Genomic DNA, 18,131 nt, shown 5'->3' on the forward strand with positions numbered 1-18,131 from the left:
CTTTTTTCAATGGACATTTTCTATCATCCCGTACTAACTCAGCATTTTTCTTGTCCTCCTGAGCTTACCACAGCTCAAAAGAACCTTCATAATTTTCTCCCCTGTCAGCTGTACTTGGATCTCCCTTTCTCTTTTGCAAATAAGAGAAGTGGCCTTTTCCTGCCTGTCCCTATTACCTCACTTTAGAAGTCTATTCTGATTGTAATCTCACCTTGTATGAGAGTCTTTTCACCTATTCTGACTAACCTACTGTTACCTTAATGTAATGAGGTAGGACAGTGTTAATCTGACTTGTCTTTCAGTGTGGTGATTACGGCTCAAGTAAAGTAAAATGTTAGCAGCTAAGTCTGCCACCAGTTCCACTAGACTTTGAGAGTATCACTCCTGCCTTTCTTCCTGCTTCATATCTAGGCAAGATTTCTTTTTTTCTCTGTTTTCTGGTGACTATTATAATAATGGATTCCTATAAACAGGTAAAGAGATGACTCTATGTGCTTAAAAGGTGCTGTCCACATTATCTCTCCAACCTCACCAAACCTCCAATGTAACATCTCCTCTTTACTTGGTTTGGAATTCATAACAGAAGGTAGCATGTTACTTTTAAATGGATTCCAGGTTCTTTATCTTCTGCTTTACCATAATCCAAAAATCTCAGAACCCCAGAGCAAAGTCCTTAAAATGCACACCCTCTATCACTGTATGCCTTTAGAATCCTTATATCAGGTTTCTTTTTTTTTTATGTTTGTTTGTTTTGCTAAATTTTACTGTTTACCTCATTATCAACTTTTATATCAGAACTCAAGAACATTTAGGGGTAGAATCTGCTACTGTTTTCCAAAGGAATTAACAAACAACCAACAATAACAAAAACTGAGTAATCCATGTTCTAAAACTCGCCAGTTTAAAGATCTCACTGTTTTAGTATCCTTTCACTGTTGATAAAGGAATTAAGAGAAAGACAGCATCCATTGGTTTAGTGAAGGGAAGCTTGTGTTGAGTAAACATGATGTTCATTCCCAGTACCACTTTGTTTTCTGAAGGACCTTTCTTTTATATATTTGTCACACTGCCTTCTTTCAGTTGTATGTTTCCCCCCTTTGTTTTGTTTTGCCCTTTGGTGAGGAAGGAAGGAAGGAACAGGGGAAGGAAGGAAGGAAGGAAGAGAAGAAAAAGGTGGGGAAAGGAAAACTCACGTAATATAGCAGAGTTTGTGAACTGAGAGTTGGAACAAATGCAGTTTTTGGAGATACAACTATTTATAAAATTTTGGGTGCTGACCCAGCCAAGCCACATTTACCTTTTTGGGACAACTCAGGGAGATTTTTGGGCAAAATTCTGTGATTTAGTTGTCATAATTCCAGGACAAAACTGCCACCACAGACATTTACAGTCTTGAGAGCTAAAACATGACCTCAGTTAATCACCAGAACATTTATTACTTAATGTGAATAATGTAAAAAGCAATAAAATATATCATTGTAAACGAAGGTAGTAGCACTAAATATATTTTTGTTTTTAAATTGCAAAGTTGAAGTATCCTTTTGATCAAATGCAACTTTTTTTGTTGTTTTAGCTCGCAAAAGACCAAAGAAATCATTTCAGAAATGTGTTCCTATCTGCGCTTGTCCTTGAAATTTTCCTTTGAGTGTGGAAAAGTGATCAACAAACAAAACAGAACTTTTAATGAGATATTTCAGGTGTCATGGAAGGCTTTTGCATGGGTCACTCATGAGATGACCTCTACAAACTCATTTTACTATACAATGAAAAAAGTGTAGGAAGGTTACATGTGATTAATAAAACAGTTTTTCTGTGCCAGAGCATGGATTAAAGAAACTTTAGCAAAGAGTGAAAAATTAACATACTGTTTGAGATGAATTTTGGTGAAGATTATCAAAGACAAATAAATAGAGGGCTAACTAAAATGATAATTTATAGGAAAACTCGAATTGGGCAATAAATTTGTCCTGAGGCTTTGGTGGCATCATAAAGTATTTGTGCTTTATTCTTTGTGATTTATTGCTTTATCAACAGAAGTGAGCATTTGTGTTCAGAAATGGATAATTCACAGTTAAATCTTGTTTTGCTTTATTTAATCAAGCTTAAATTACAGGTTAGAGTGGTGGCAAAAAAAAAAATGGCTACAGAGAAAGCATAATATTGAGTTTGAATCTTAACTTAAATTTGCCACCCAAGGCTGAATTTTTATGTCTGTCTAGGAGCAAACCTCTCTGGTATTTGTCAGTAAGCACGAGAAAGATATTGGCTCTCAGATAACAGGCATTTGGTGAACTGGCGACAGTCATGCAAGCAAGAATGTTAAAATGACTTCAGCTCTTTCTAGCTTCATTATGTCAGGCTGGCAGATCACATATGGCATTATGGAAATCAGCAAATGAAAACCATATTGATCAGCATTGGGAACAAATGTAAAAAAGGTGGTCTCGGGGAGGAGCAGAGAAGAAGAATGCCTTCCTGGTCAACCTGATAGGCCCTTGTTAAGGCCTTTTAATCATTTATTAACGTAACCCTCCTTCTTCCCTCTCCACTCAGATTACCTCAGCCACAGAGCATCCTGCTCCATTTATCTTTTAATGTTTCCTTTATTTAATTTATTTTTAAGCTCTAAGTTATACTCTTATTTCAGAATTGAGTTTTACTTTTCATGGGATTGTTTTAAGTGACTTAAATGACTTTTCCCAACAAGCTCACCAGGCATTCAAAAGAAGAAAAGCATTTGCTGAGATTCACCTATCAGCAAATAATTTACTTGGTATGCACCACAACCAAAAGCAGAGAGACAAAAAAAGACAGTCAGCCAGATACATTAAAAAAAAAAAAGTAAAATCTGAGTTGTTACTAAGCCTAGTTCTCTGGTTAACATTTGGGTAAATGAATTAATTTTAAAGCCTTTTCAGGGTTTGGAATTGAGCCTGGTAAAATCACTTAGGTCTAAAACTGAAATCTCAAGTCACCTTTCCTTTCCCTCTTCAGTCTGTGACCTCAGGAGAAAGGTGGAGTTTTGTTTTGTCTTATTTCTTTGTGGAGAAACTTAGCGTGATACTTGGTCTGCCAAAATGAGATAGAAAAATGGAATTGTGTGCTTTGTGGAGGCTTCTGTTTTCCTTGCATTTACTCACCTGAAATGGCATCTTTGGTTTTGTAGGTTTGCTGCTTTTCCTAAACCATATTCAAACCTAGATTTGAACAGGCTTACATCTTTCTCCTACCTTCTGCCCACTCTGACTCCTGTCTCCCGTTTTATTTTTATGTCCAGTTTCATTATTTGGTAAGAAATTTCAAAGGCATTTTAAAATATGAAACTGTCTTTTTGTAGTTAGTTAAGTAACTGTGGATGTGAATCCTTGGAATACTAAGTGGCATATAACAATAATTGTTTCTACCCTGCTTTGGGGCATAAATAACTCCTTAAAAAATTCACAGGTAGACAAGAAATCTGGAATGTGGATATAAGTTAATACCCTTAAATGGGTACATACAAACCAACTCAATGATGGATTCTTTCACAAATTATTTAGCTAATTGACAAGACTGAATATTTGCATTTTTTGTTTTGAAACCACCTTATTTTAAAAAACAACTTCTGCAACATTTAAACAATGGAGACATTACTCTCCTGTAAATTTAGCATAGAATTCTAAAATAGGTATTTATTTTAAAAAACAACAAATGTGGTTAATCTCTGGGTGCTGTGGGTGATCAAGCCACTGAACTTTCTCTTTGCTCTGGACTCCTTGTCTGAGGCTGTTTGGGAATGATTATTTTTAACTTTGCTTTTCTGTTTCTTTGCTTTCCCGGTGCATCTTGCGGGAATATGATTGATTTGGATATCAAAAGATGCACAATGTGTAGATCTAATTTATCTAAATAGAATTCAAGAATTTTATTTCATTTTGGCTTTCCCTTGAGACTCCAAGGATAGATTCAATAATATATTTGAAAAACCCAGGTATAAAATCTATTTTATCTTTTCCTCTTCTTGCATACTCATTGATTTCTAAGTGCTTTTCCTCTTAGACTCACATTACTTACTATCCCACTTTCCTTTCTGGGCTCTACATCAAACTGTGTATGAATTACAGCAGGAGTGCTATCTTTGGAAGCCTTACTCCCCTTGTTTGTTGCAGAAGAGCAGAACATTAAACAGTGAGTGGACTATGCAGAAATGCTCTCCTTCTCCAGCTTTTTTTCTCTCCCCTCCCTCCTTTTTTCACTCTTCTCTCTCCTTCTCTTTCTCTCTCGCTCCCCCCCATTCCCAATGGGAGTGTTGTTTATAGAGCATTATAATTTATAACTGAAGAGAGTGGATTTAATTTCAGTGGAGAGGCTCGCCAGCAGGGCGCCAGCCTGCAATCATATGAATCAGCAAGCTGCAAACTCTATTGAATGGAAAGTATTATCGCTGGCCACAAACGGACACTGTTTCTCCTAAACAACTCCCTTGGTGCAGGAAGACCTTGTCTTCATTCATCTATTTTACATATCTACTTCTGTTTTAATTTTGCCATTTCCTAAAAGTGTTTTCTCTTTAGATTGCAACTTTTCTCTAACTACCTTATTTCCTGACCCAGCATTGGAAACTGCTGTTGTATATTTCTGACTGATTTGGTATCTCTCCTCTCCCTATTTCTTACCATGTATGACTTTGGTTTCCCGTTCATGTCTCCTTCCTGCATACAAATCTTTTTTTTTAAATGGGAGCTGTTAAATATGCAAACAAGACTATAATGAGCCATTAGCATTAATATTGTAAAATGCTAGTCAGTTTCAATCACCTAAAGTTTTATTTAATCATGGATATTTTGTTCATACTCTGATATTTTTGTACATTCATGGAAAGATTTGTTGTCTTTCAAAATCTGGAAGATGATTTCTTATTCTTTACATTACCCATCAAATGTCATATAATGTTAGTACTTGTACTTTTATGTCATGTTTTTCTTACATGTTTCAGTTGTTTTTTAGAAAGAGTGATAGAATATGTGCATGCCTTGTGATTAGTATTTGTTTTTTGCTTTAACCCAACATCAGCTGCTTTAATGTAGTTAAACTAAACCTCTGAGTCATTTTTAAAATAAAGTTAGACTTACTTGGTTGGTACCTTTTTCAAAAGTATTTAACTGAATTCTTGTAGCTATCATAATTCTTGGGGATTTTGATAGTGAATCTTTAACTGCTATTAGACAGATTGCATTAATATTGCATCAAATATCAGGCTATCTTCATCCAGACTTTTAAATAATTTCAACACCTATGTCTTAACAATACAATTCTAGTTGCACAAATAGCTGGTTTACTGATAACTTGTTTAACGGGAGAGAGAAATAGCACATGAGACACAGTGAGGCAGCTCCAATAAAGGAATTTGATTTTTGATATCTTTGGAAAAGCCAGACTAGACTGACTACATTTGTTTAAAATGAAGGGCTTGTATGTTTAAAAAATACTAACTGAAATACAAAAATTAGCAAATAACAAAAGTGCTAACGGGTTAGAAATTCGATATAAAGTTCATAAGTTTTACTGTCATAAATATATCTTTTCTTGTGTGTATGTAAAGGGAAATTATTTTTATATCAGCTTGCATATTTTCTTGATACAATTTAACATCAACAAATCAAAATGTAGTAACTATAATTTTTCTCATTTCAAGCACAAACTTATGAATCCATATATATTCATAAATTCTCTCTTTTAAAGTATAAGAGTAGAGTTAGAGTTATAGCTAGAATTTTTTTTTGCCTTTGATTACTCTATAAGACATTCACATAGGAGCAGAAAATCAATATGTTTACCTCTGCTTATTTTCAAAATTGAACATTGCTATGATTTGATATCAGCAAAGGTATACCTAGTATCAGCTTTGAGAGAGTTTGTTTGGTTTAGTTTAAAAATCCTTGTGCGGGTAGATGTTACCTCTAACAACAATTAACTATCAATGAAAGTACAATTTCCTATTTTTCCCCTAAGAAGTGGTATGTGAAATGAGGAAGAAAATTGTCAGGTGATTACTGGTGAACATGTTTTTAAATCCTTTGATTCCTGACTCAAAACCAGTTGGTAAGCCTAACCCATGATATATGGATTTTTATTGAATTGTTGAGATTACAAAAACCGTAGGCAGCTATGTATGTCTTCATATAAAAATCTTGTGCATTTTTAACATCCTTGAGGAAGTGGGAGAATTATATTGAAGTGTAAAGGTTTGATTAGGTTGAAATGGTTTAACAGTGAAAAGGTCCTTGGCTTCATCTTTTCAGAGGCCTGGAGAGGGAGGCCCTTTATCTTTTCAGTTATGTATTCTTTGTTTTGTGTTTGTTTTATTTTTGCTTAAAAGACGTTCCTCTCTCTGTAAGGTACTATTCAAGAGAAATCTGGATTATTTGTACCTCATTCTCATTAATTCCTATGGGAAAAAAAATCAACCATAAGAACTCTCAAAACTCAATATTAGAACAGATCAATTCTGTTTGCCTGTGTGTTATATACAAAAGATTAGTTTCTTTAAATTCATACCCACAAGTTAAATTAATTCCTTTAAGAATTTTCTGCAGTGAAGTAGGAGAAAAAAATATGGTAGTTATCTTTGATTTAATAAAAATAAATATTGAAAATAAAATCATTTATAAATACATCTGTCCAAAATCTTTATGTGCTACCAGATTTAAAGACATAAATTAAGTGCAGGGAAGTACTTTCACTAAAAAGTTACTTTTTATTATCTAAAGCAGGGTGGTTATTTTTTTGCAGAATTCTTGCACGTTATAGTGGCCTGACTTCTTAACACATTATCTGATTCCTTGATCAGAAAAACTTTATAAAAATAGTCCGAGTTGATTTTTTTAAAATGTACTAGGTGACCTTGTAAAAGTCCCTACACTAGTCATATAGTGAATATTTCACATTTAAGTAATTACTATTGCATTTCTTGACTGTTACAGAGTTTCCAAGCATTGCTTTAATAAAACTTATTCAGGCATCATGGCAGACAACTGTTTCTCTCCTGTAACTGTGCCCCTGCACAGTGCGTTTGGCAGACTTAGCAAAGCTTAAAAGTCAGCTGCATCTGTGTGATCCAACTTTGCTTTGACTGGGAGCAATTGAGTACACCATTTGTTTTCTTTTCTAGATATCACAAAAGTTTTTTTTTCCATTTACTGGGGCTATTTTTAATTGCCTAGGGCTGATGGTTTACCAATTTTTCTGACATCTATGCCTCCAAAATATAGAAAAGTTCATGGACTTATTAGTGATTGTAGTGGATAACACTATGGTCGCTCTAGTTAAAATTGTGACCTTGAAGTGGGGAGGGGGCAGTTTGGGTGGGGAAGGCCCTACTGGTGGTGGCTTTCTTCACATTTTAGAGCTTTGGTGTGTTTCCACAGCTGATATAAATGCAGAGAGGAGGTGGTCAGGGAAAAGCAGCTGGCTGGCAGCGATAGATTAAAATATTTCTGACCCACAAATGTAACCAAATGCCCATATTTCTTCATTTAACATAATTAATACCTTGTATTCCCATTGACTTTGATAAAGTAGCCTTCCTCTTCCCACCCCATCCCCCTTTCCTCTGTCAACTTTGGGACGACTACAAGAGATCTATAGTTAAAATACTCTGCAGATGATGAAGGATAGCATGTCTTAAAAAGGCTAACATCAAAAGTCTCAATTAGGTTGCTGCCTAGCAGGAAGCTTATAACCACATTAAAATGGAAAAGTTATTTCATTTTTAGTATACTGTATTTCAGCATCAAGGGTTGCAATCTAAGAGTAATATGAAACATTTTGGTTTGGCTGCCAAGTAAATCCACGTTTTGTTATAAATGTATAATAACAGGAAATACATGAAAAGTGTTAAATATTTCTTATTGAATATTGTTAAAGGGGAATTCTGGTTGCAGTTGGAATTTAGAAAAGGCCTGGGATGGATTTTGATCACATTGCAAGGTCCACTTGTTGCATTTCATTTAAGGCAGTTGTCCCTATTTCATTACCACAAAGCATAGTAATTTTTTTTTAATTCTTTAAAAGAAGAGAGTGGCACAAATGTGCCTATGGGTTTAAGCAATATTTGATTGATCATGTTATCATGTGATTATATCAGTGTCTTTTTTTTTCTTTTACTTTTCCTCAGTGTACACATTTCTGAAAGATAGATGATGTCTTCATTTTAAATGATCTCGTAGTGGTTGAAGAGGCCATCTGGAAAGGTGATGTCAGCTGAGGGCAAGGGCAGTCACTGGGTGAGGGTAGTCAGCCGCCTCTCCCTCCAGCACACGCCAGCCTCCCCAAATCCAGTTTCATGGTGCCTGAGTTGCTGTCTGGTTGGTTGAACTCATTCTCCTCAGCTGATATTTAACTCAGCTTGTGCTGGAAAAGTATTAGTACTGCCTTCTCTGGCCATTATAAACATGATTGCTGGACAAAGATGAGCAGCACTGATCTGCTATGATGGACAGAATTCAATTATATTACTCTCTCAGAGGGAAAAAAACACACATTTAATGCTATAACTAAATTGGATTCCTTCTACTAAGAAATCCTGAATTTGTGTTTAATAGCCAGCTAAATGTAGAGCTGATTTATATTTACAGGCTGGTTGTAGATTTGGTTGATAGAATATAAAGTTTGATCTGTATGTGGATGGTTTTACTACCCCAAATGAAATGTATGTATGATCCTGTACCATTTTTTCTTAAGTAAAAGTTGAAGCTCTTTTATTGGAAAATATCCTGGATAAGTAAACAGACAGTGATTTCAAAGTGTATGGAGCCATAGTTCTTAGAGGAGTGTGTATGGTGTGTGGCTCACACAGGAAGTGGGAGCACCACCACCAAGATTCTGATTCACTGTGAGATGGGGGTGGTAGGGAGTCATTTCTCAGGAGAAAGAGAGGCTCACAAATGGAATTGCAGGAGTGTTCCTGCTAGCTGGGTTTCTTTTTATTCCCAACAAATAAATGTTTCACATGCATTTGCCTCAAGCAGGAGAATTTACTCATATCGTAGATACAGAGAAAGGACAGATACACGTACTATATTTTATTGGAGATGTCCTGACAGAATTTCTCCCTGTCTGTTTTCATGCTACAGTCTGTTGTGCAGCAGCAAGACCAAGATGACTCCAGTAATAAACCTTATTGGTATGGTTCACTGATTTTTTTAGACTCTGCATTTATTTTAGCAGCCTTCTCTAATAGCATTTTGCAGTTTTCAGCTTTTTGTTGTTGAAAACAAAAATAATAAGTAAACCAGTTCTGGGATATATTTCTCTTTCTGAAAGTGATTCCATGTCATAGTGCCCTACTTGGGGAGGAGCAACATCTCTAGCCAAGACTGCAACCTGAGGAACTATTCCTGGTGGAATATGAGAAAGAGGGTATTATTTACATTCTTAATGTTTCTGCCTTTTATTATTATTTGGCACACTCAGGAGGCCCAATAAGGTGTTAAGAATTTTTTCTTTAATGAATTATGTGCATACATACATACATGCATATCTTGTTCAAGTTTTATACGTAATTCTGTAAATTTAGTCATACTTTGGGAAAAGATCAAGGCAACATTCTATTCACATTCATTCAACAAATTTTTGTTGAGCACCTATTCTATGACATGATACTGAGTACCTAGAATGGATTTATCAGAGTTGATGTTGTTATTCTCATTATATGAGTGAAGCACTGCAGCACACATGATGAATATTACTCAATGAAATCTTTTTTCTACACTAAAATTTGGCAGATAAATTCTTCTCAACAAACTATCAGGAGATGGGATAGTTTCTATTCTCTTAATACCTGAATGACCAAGATATTTTAGGTTTGAAAGTATAATTCCAGTACATTTTTCCCATGCAGAGCTGTCCGAAGTCTTTATTTAGTTTAAAGGTTTTATTCCAGAGTCCTTTCTGGAATATAGGTGAAGAAGTGGTAATATTCTATTTTACTCAGGAGTCAGACATACAACTGACAAACAAACAAAAAAATTCTCAAAGCAAAGATTTAATTAAAGTGATCATATTTTGGGGCACTGAAATCAATGGTAAAGATGTGACTTTTTTTTTTTGAGGCACCAATATTGGGAAATTTATAAAACCCTTAATAGAAGGCAATAAAAGTACTATGGAATCATGTGTATAGTGATTCTGAAACAGTGGCAAGATATTGAACTACCTTTTAAATCAGTAAAGAAATATTTAATTATGTTCAGTATAATTTTTGTATTAAGCATGTGCTGTTGTTTGACTATGTCCCCCAACATTCATGTGTTGGAAACTTAATCTCCAGTGCAATGGTGTTAGGGCTTAAAGTTACACACCAAGATATTGCCAGATCTAGAATTCAAATTCAGATCTTCTGACTACCAGTCTCTCACTGCACTACATTCTTTCCCTGACCTATAAATACTTAGATTTTTGAGAGTGAAAGAAATCTCACCATCATTATTTTTAAGCTTCTGACATGATTTAGCAGGTATCTGTGGAAGCTCCTGCTGTGACCTGAGCGTTAGTTACTAGGTACTACAAAAGAGGGTCCCCTGACTCAAATGGTTTACAGTCTAATGGGGTGGACATATATAAAACTGGACTAGAAGGTAAACAAGTAGATGTCACAGAATAGCTTTACATAAATATGCTGTGGAAGCCCAGAGGTCGGAGGAGGAATCCTGTTTATGAGCCCTAGGGCTTCTTGTACCGGAGACATTTGAACAGGTGGCAATGTTGGGAAGGCCGTTCTATGCAAAGGGAAGTGCTGTGATTTACTTTATGTTTGTTAGTGTTTTTATGACTAGTACCTATTTTCCTCTTTCTAGTCTCATCTTTTTGCTCCATGCCTACTTTTCACAATCTTAGACACTTGTACACTTGCCTTGCTGCTAAAACCTACTTATTGATATTGCTGTAACTGTAGATTTACTTTCCCTCCCCTTTGGTATGATATGGCATTGCTTGCCTCATGGTGGGCATAATTTTATTTCTCCATTGGCTTTTATCACTCATTGGAAACAAATGAAATTTATGCCCACTGACATAATTCAACATTAGCTTATTTCATTTGGTGGATCAAGCTGGACTTTCTTTTTTCCCATATTGTCTCCCTCTGTCTTTCTGTTTTTCATGTCTCTGTCTCTATGCTTTTTCCTACCCTTCCATGGTTTCTCCTCTATAACTCCCATACTCTGGAAGGTCTTGTTGGTGGCTCTTTGACACTAACTCTATATCTGTTTACACCTATCTTGAGGACCTGTCTTGTTCCTTGAGTCTTTTTTGTTTCTCCATTCTTCTACATTTTGTATTTGGCATTTAATTACCATGCTGCAAACTGGGTTGGCATCATTTTGTGTGAAAAAAATGCAATCGAATGAAAGTTTGTTTATTTTTAATAGTGACTTTGAATGCCTAGAGTTTAGGTCATAATTTTCTCACCTTTTCAAATATTTATCTCTGATTTTTCCTCCTGGTAAAGTTTAGAATTCCAGAGTGTTTTTCCTCGTAATTTAATTAGGCCACAAGTTTGAGTCTTAATGATAGATCAAAAAATGTATGACATGCTTGAGAGATCAAGACAGCAAATTGATTACTGCTGTTGCAAAGGTTGGCAAATGTGGGAGAGGGAGCAGGTACTGCCCTGTGCTGCAGGATCTGAGTCAGTGATCAAGGTCAGTTTCAGTTCATTTACTTCTGAGGGCTTATACTCATTGTAAATATAACTGGTCATACCTTATATTATCATTATATTATAATATAGTTTTGGAATGATTTATATTCATTTCAATCATGTCCTAGAGTAATATAAGATGCTGAAAGTTCTAGAGTAGAATAAACTGATTTCTGGCCATTTTGCCTAGTTTTGTAATGCCCACAAATGAAAAAAATTTCACCTCTCAAGGTGTAAGGGTGGATAAATGCTCTCACCCATGCTTAGATTAGACAGGGGCCTTAATGTAACCTGATCATCTAAAATTATCATTTTGAGGAGCAACATACAGGGATTTCTGTTGTGCTTTCAGCTAACACATCATTTAACATTGGGATGTATTTCATGCTAATTACTAAGACCTCACAATCAAGACATATGTTTTCTCACCAGTTCTAATACTTGTTTCATTCTTTTGTTCAGATAGTACCACAAATTGTTTTGACCATAAATTGCTAATTAGCTTACTTTTAAATGATGTTTAATGTTTTTCACTTGAAACAAAATGGCAAATCATTTTAACTTAACAGGTTTTTAAGAAATCTAGAATGAAGATTTTAGATTATATGTCCAGTCCTTTACACAGAAGTATAATAACTCAATTTGGGGTTTTGTACATGGATGACCTAACCGTGCTATAAGATAGGATTCTTTTGTTTAAGGATTCGTCAGTGTACTTTAGAAGCTCTCCACACCTTCATAAATAAACACAACATCAGAAAAATCGCTATACGTTTTCATTTGTTAAATATATGTTAAAGACCATTTGAGTAGCAGACAGTGGTCTTGGTGATAAGATAATGTATTAGAGGTTTTTTAAAGCTAAGACTATTTGTGGTTAGTGGACCATTTTTACTTACCTCATTTAAAATAGATTTTGCTCCTTCCAATTTCTATAAGTTGATTTTTCTAAAGCTGAAATAACATTCACTTTCTAATCATTAATTGGAAACTCCAAACATAGACTTTTACAAGGGCTTCAATAAATGCAGGCAACCAGACATACCCTTCCACCTGAAACAAACTGGAAAATTATATGATATAATGGTTTTCAAGGTCCTATATATCAAGCATTTAAGGATAGTGATCCCAGAAAGATGGGAAACAAATAAAGTGTGCCCTACAGTTGTCCCAGCTCATAGCCGATACATATTGTAGGGAGAGGAAATCCAAGTGGAATACAGCAGTCTCCCTGAGTGAGAGAGATGAAGGTGGGAATCTGGGGAGGTCCCGGTGGCTAGAGGTCACACGGCAGAGTGCCTCAGAGAAAAGAGCTGCAGAAAGAAAGCTCATGCTCTAGAGACCTTCAGAGGAGATCCTGCGAGCCTTGAGTTGAGCACATGGGAAACGACCCAAGACCCAGGAAAGAACCATTTAAAAAGATTAGAGGGAACATTCACAGGAGTTTACACAGGGCTGGGAATAATTTCTATTCCCATCTGCCAAATATGAAAATCTCATAATTTACAGGTAAGCAAGTAGAAGATTTTTGTCTCGACAGCGGGGCAAAATTTCTCCTAGGCTAAACTCCTCTAGTCCTACCTTGCTTAAAAGCAAGCCCAAGGCACATCATAACTAAAATGTGTATAATCAGTGATAAAAAGAAAAATGTAAGGTTCTTACACTGTACATGAATTAGGATAATACTCTCTACAGGTAGACTTTGGTAAGTTACCAATATATGCTATAAATCCTAAAGCAACCAGTAGAATAACAAAAATACATGTAACGTGTTAACAACTGAGATAAAATGGAATCCTAAAAATATTCATGGGAACAGAAAAGAAAAAATGAAACAATGAACATATGGACAAATAGAAAACATATATATAACAAGATGGTAGATTTAAACCCAGCCATAACAAAAATCATATTAAATGTAAATAGTCCAAATACCCAATTAAACAACAGATAATGTCAGACTGGATAAAAAAGGCAAGATTCAACTACATGCTGCCCATAAGAAATGCACTTAAATATGTAGACATAAATAGGATAAAAATAAAAAGATAGAGGGTGCAGTGGCATGTACCTGTAATCCCAGCTACTCAGAAGACTGAAATTGGAGGATTCTTGAGCCCAGGAGTTCAAGACCAGCCTAGGCAACATTGTAAGACCCTGTCTCAAAAAAAAAAAAAAAAAGTAAAACGAAGGAAATAATAATATACTATAATGATACACTATGCTAATACTAATTTTTAAAAAAGCAAGAATGACTATGTTAATAGACAAAGTAAACTTCAGGACAAAGAATATTATCACAGAATAAGGGACCATTTCATAACACAAAGAGGTCAGTTCATGAAAAGAACGTGTCAATTCTAAATGTTTATATACCTGATCACAGAGCTTCAAAATATGTAAAACAAAACTGATAGGCTGGGCACAGTGGCTCACGCCTGTAATCCTAGCACTCTGGGAGGCCGAGGCAGGTGGATCGCTCGAGGTCAGGAGTTCGAAACCAGCCTGAGCAAGAGCGAGACCCCGTCTCTACTAAAAATAGAAAGAAATGATCTGGACAACTAAAAATGTATATAGAAAAAATTAGCCGGGCATGGTGGCGCATGCCTGTAGTCCCAGCTACTCAGGAGGCTGAGGCAGTAGGATCACTTAAGCCCAGGAGTTTGAGGTTGCTGTGAGCTAGGCTGACACCAGGGCACTCACTCTAGCCCGGGCAACAGAGCGAGACTCTGTCACAAAAACAACAACAACAACAACAGAAAAAAACTGATAGAACTACATGTAGAATTAGGTAAATACACAATTATAGTTGGAGACTTCAATATCCCTCTCATAATAATTGATAGACAAAGAATCAGCAAGAAGATAGAATATTTGGGTAGCACTAATAATCAACTTAATCTAATTAACATTTATGAATAGAAACACTACCAACAGTAGAACTACCTTCTTTTCAAGTGCACACAAACTACTGCAGTAATCCATGTTCTGAGTCATAAGGCAAGCCTCAATAAATTTAAAGGATTTAAATCATGCGGTGTTTTCTGACTGCAATAGAATTAAATTAGAAATCAGTAACCACAAGATAATTGGAAAAAGTCACCAAATATTTGGAACCTAACACTTCTAAATAACTCATAGATTTAAGAAGAAATAAAAAGGGAAATTAGAAATTATTTTGAACTGAATGAAGATTAAGACAAAACATTTCACAATTTGTGGAATGCACTAAAACAGTATTTGGAGGGAAATTTATGGCCCTAAATACCTAAATTGGAATAAGAACGTCTAAATCAATGACCTCAGCTCACATCTTAAAAAACTATAATAAGGATCAAAGTGGAAATCATTTAAATAAAAAAAAATAGAGAAAATCAACGAAAACTTAGTTGCTTAGTTTCAACACCAATTATGTGATCTACTTAAAAAAAGAGGTAAATTGGACTCCATCAAAATCAAGAACATCAGTTCTTCTAATGATATGTTAATGGATTTCACACACTGGGAGAATTTTTTAAAATGTATGTATGTATGTATGTATTTATTTATTTATTTTTGCTGTGCACATTCAGAGAAACTTCTCTAATAACACACTATAGAAATGATCCCTGAAAGTTTAGTCTTTAAAATTTATTTTTAAAAATTGACAAAAATTGTGTATACTTATGGTCTACAATATGATTGTTTTTGTCTCTGGTGAGAGCATTTGAAATTTGCTCTGAGCAATTTTGAAATATGCAATACATGATTATTTTTAACTGTAGTCACCATGCTTTGGAATAGATCTCAGAAAACTTATTCTTCTAACTGAAACTTTGTACACTTTGACCAACATTTCCCCGTTCCCCCACCCTCCAGCCTCTGGTAACCACAATTCTACTCTCTGCTTCTGTGAGCCTGATTATTGTAGAGTCCGCATATAATTGAGATCATGTTTTATTTGTCCTTCTGTACCTGGCTTGTTTCTCTTGGCATGATGTCCTCCATGTTCATCTATGTTGTCACAAATGACAGAATTTCCTTCTTTTTTAAAGCTGAATAGTATTCCACTGTGTATATATACTGCATTCTTTTAATCCATTTGTCTGTTCATAGACACTTAGGTTGATTCCATAACTTGGCAACCATGCATAACGCTGCAATGAACATGAGAGTGTAGGTATCTCTTCAACATGCCAATTTCATTTACCCAGTAGTAGGATTGCTTGTGTTTTGTATGGTTCAATAAGGAGATGACCGAAGTATGATTTCTTTAGTCACACAGTCTTAATGGCTATACAAAGAGATTCTCTCTCTCTATTTTTCCCCATGATGCTCAAGAGAGGGAAAATAACAAGAACAAATCTTACAGGGAAAATACTCAATGGACACAGTGAGTGAGTTCCATTTTGTTTAGAGTCCAATTAATAAAGTCTAGTTGCTCAATTAGGGTAGAATCAGGCCACTGTGGATGTTAAATCTAATTGAAGTTTGAGGTGTACCTTTCTATGAGATCGCATCAGGAGAGACGGTTTTGACCAACACAGTGTAGATCCCCCAATGACACACCAGGGTCTTTGAACACTAGTGAGTGGTGTGGGTGTTGGTAGGTGAGACTGGAGAATAGCTCGAAGGCTGACAGAGAGCATCCCTGCTGCAACCTGAGCTCACTGTGTGTCTTGTCAAAATCTTGGGTTTATATGTGTTTTGGAGTCCAGTGGTTGAGGCCAGTACTCACATATGTGGTCTGATAAGGTGTGATGTACATTCTGGGGAAGAAGGGCACAATACTTCATGTTCTTATCATAGCAAAACATATGTCACTGACGTAGCAAGTTATGTGAGTGTTTGGAATCATTTCAAAGCTACAGAACAGCTGGATTATATGATAGTCATATTTTTAATTATTTTAGCAGCCTCAATGCTGTTTTACATAATAGCTATACTAATTTACATTCCCACCAACAATATACCATGGTTCACTGGGAGAGTGTATTAATGGAAGCCACACATAGGGAGAAAATATTTTCAGATCACTTGTCTGATAAAGGACTTGTATCCAGAATATATAAAGATATAAAAACTCAAAACTCAATAATAAGAAAGCAAACACTGAATAAAAAATTAGGCAAGTTTAAAATGTAGAGAAACAGTTTAAGGAGAAAAAGATATATATGTGGGGGCAGGGGAGGTGTAACCAGAAGAGCCGTTTACCTGGAGAATTTTTTTCTCCCCATTTTTGTTTTCTTTTAACTCACAGACACAATTTTTAGTTTTATTTCCTGATAGCAAAAGAAATGAAGAAAACTCAGCCCTCCAAAGGCCAAAGCCCTGTCCCTCTGTGGCCAGTGATTTGTTTTTCTTTCTAGATTGACAATTGTGTAATAAACTTCATGACACTGTCAGTCTTTTTAAAAATGGGCAAATGATTTGAATAGATTTCACCAAATAAGAAATATAGATGGCATAAAAGAAAAGCATGTGCAAAAATGCTCAATACCGTTAGTCCTTAGGAAACTGTAAATTAAAACCACAATGAGATACCACTACATACTTATTAGATTTTCTGAAATTAAAAAAACTGACCACACCTAGTCTTGGCAAGGACATAAAGCCAATGGAGCACTGCTGTTGGAAATATAAAATCATGCAAGCATTTTGGAAAACTGCTTGGCAGTTTCTTAAAACATTAAACATAAACATATCATATGACCTTGCCATTCCACTCTTAAATATTTAACCAAGAGAAATGAAAGCAGTATCAGCTGTATTTATAGTATCCGAAGACTGGAAAGGACCCAAATGTACATCAACATGTAAATGGATAAACAAATTGGTGTTTATCCATAAAATGGAATACTACTCAGCAATAAAAAGGAATGAATTTTTGATAAATGCAATAACATGGGTAAATCTGAAATAATTAAGTAAAAGGAGCCAGATCAAATGATACATACCGTATGGTTTCATTTATATAAAATGCTAGAAGATGCCAACTAATCTATGGTAATAGAAAGCAAATTAGTGGTTTTCTGGATATAGAAATGGTGCAAAAGGAGAAATGAACAACAAAGAGGTATGAGGAAACCTTTGGCAGTGATGGCTATATTCCTTATCTTGATTGTGGTGATAGTTTCATGGATAATATATGTCAAAACTTGCAAATTGTATACTTTAAATATGTACAGTTTATTGTTTGTCAATTAAACTGCTAAATTCTCAAGGGTGATGGTTTATGCCAGAGGTGGGGAACCTTTTCATGTGGGAAGGCTGCACTAATCTAGCTATAATCAAATAAGGCAGCATTCAAGAAACTTCAATTAGTTACACTTAAAACTTGCATTGTTTTATAAAAATCTAACTGCTATGTACTTGATAATTTCAAAAAATGAAAACTGTTTGTTAATTTTAAAGTAAACTAGGCCAGGTGCGGTGGCTCACGCCTATAATCCTAGCACTTTGGGAGGCTGAG

At 35.3% G+C, this 18,131-nt stretch overlaps 1 protein-coding gene and 1 pseudogene across 13 annotated transcripts in view; one reads left to right on the forward strand and one right to left on the reverse strand.

Moving 5' to 3' along the window:
* BCAS3 (BCAS3 microtubule associated cell migration factor) overlaps positions 1 to 18,131 on the forward strand; it is a 553,048-nt gene that overhangs the window by 353,524 nt on the left and 181,393 nt on the right. The window lies entirely within an intron of this gene.
* Positions 15,228 to 15,304, reverse strand: LOC123621297 (annotated as a pseudogene).

This window comes from Lemur catta, chromosome 15 (genome assembly GCF_020740605.2).
Source record: "Lemur catta isolate mLemCat1 chromosome 15, mLemCat1.pri, whole genome shotgun sequence".
Classification (NCBI taxonomy): domain Eukaryota; kingdom Metazoa; phylum Chordata; class Mammalia; order Primates; family Lemuridae; genus Lemur; species Lemur catta.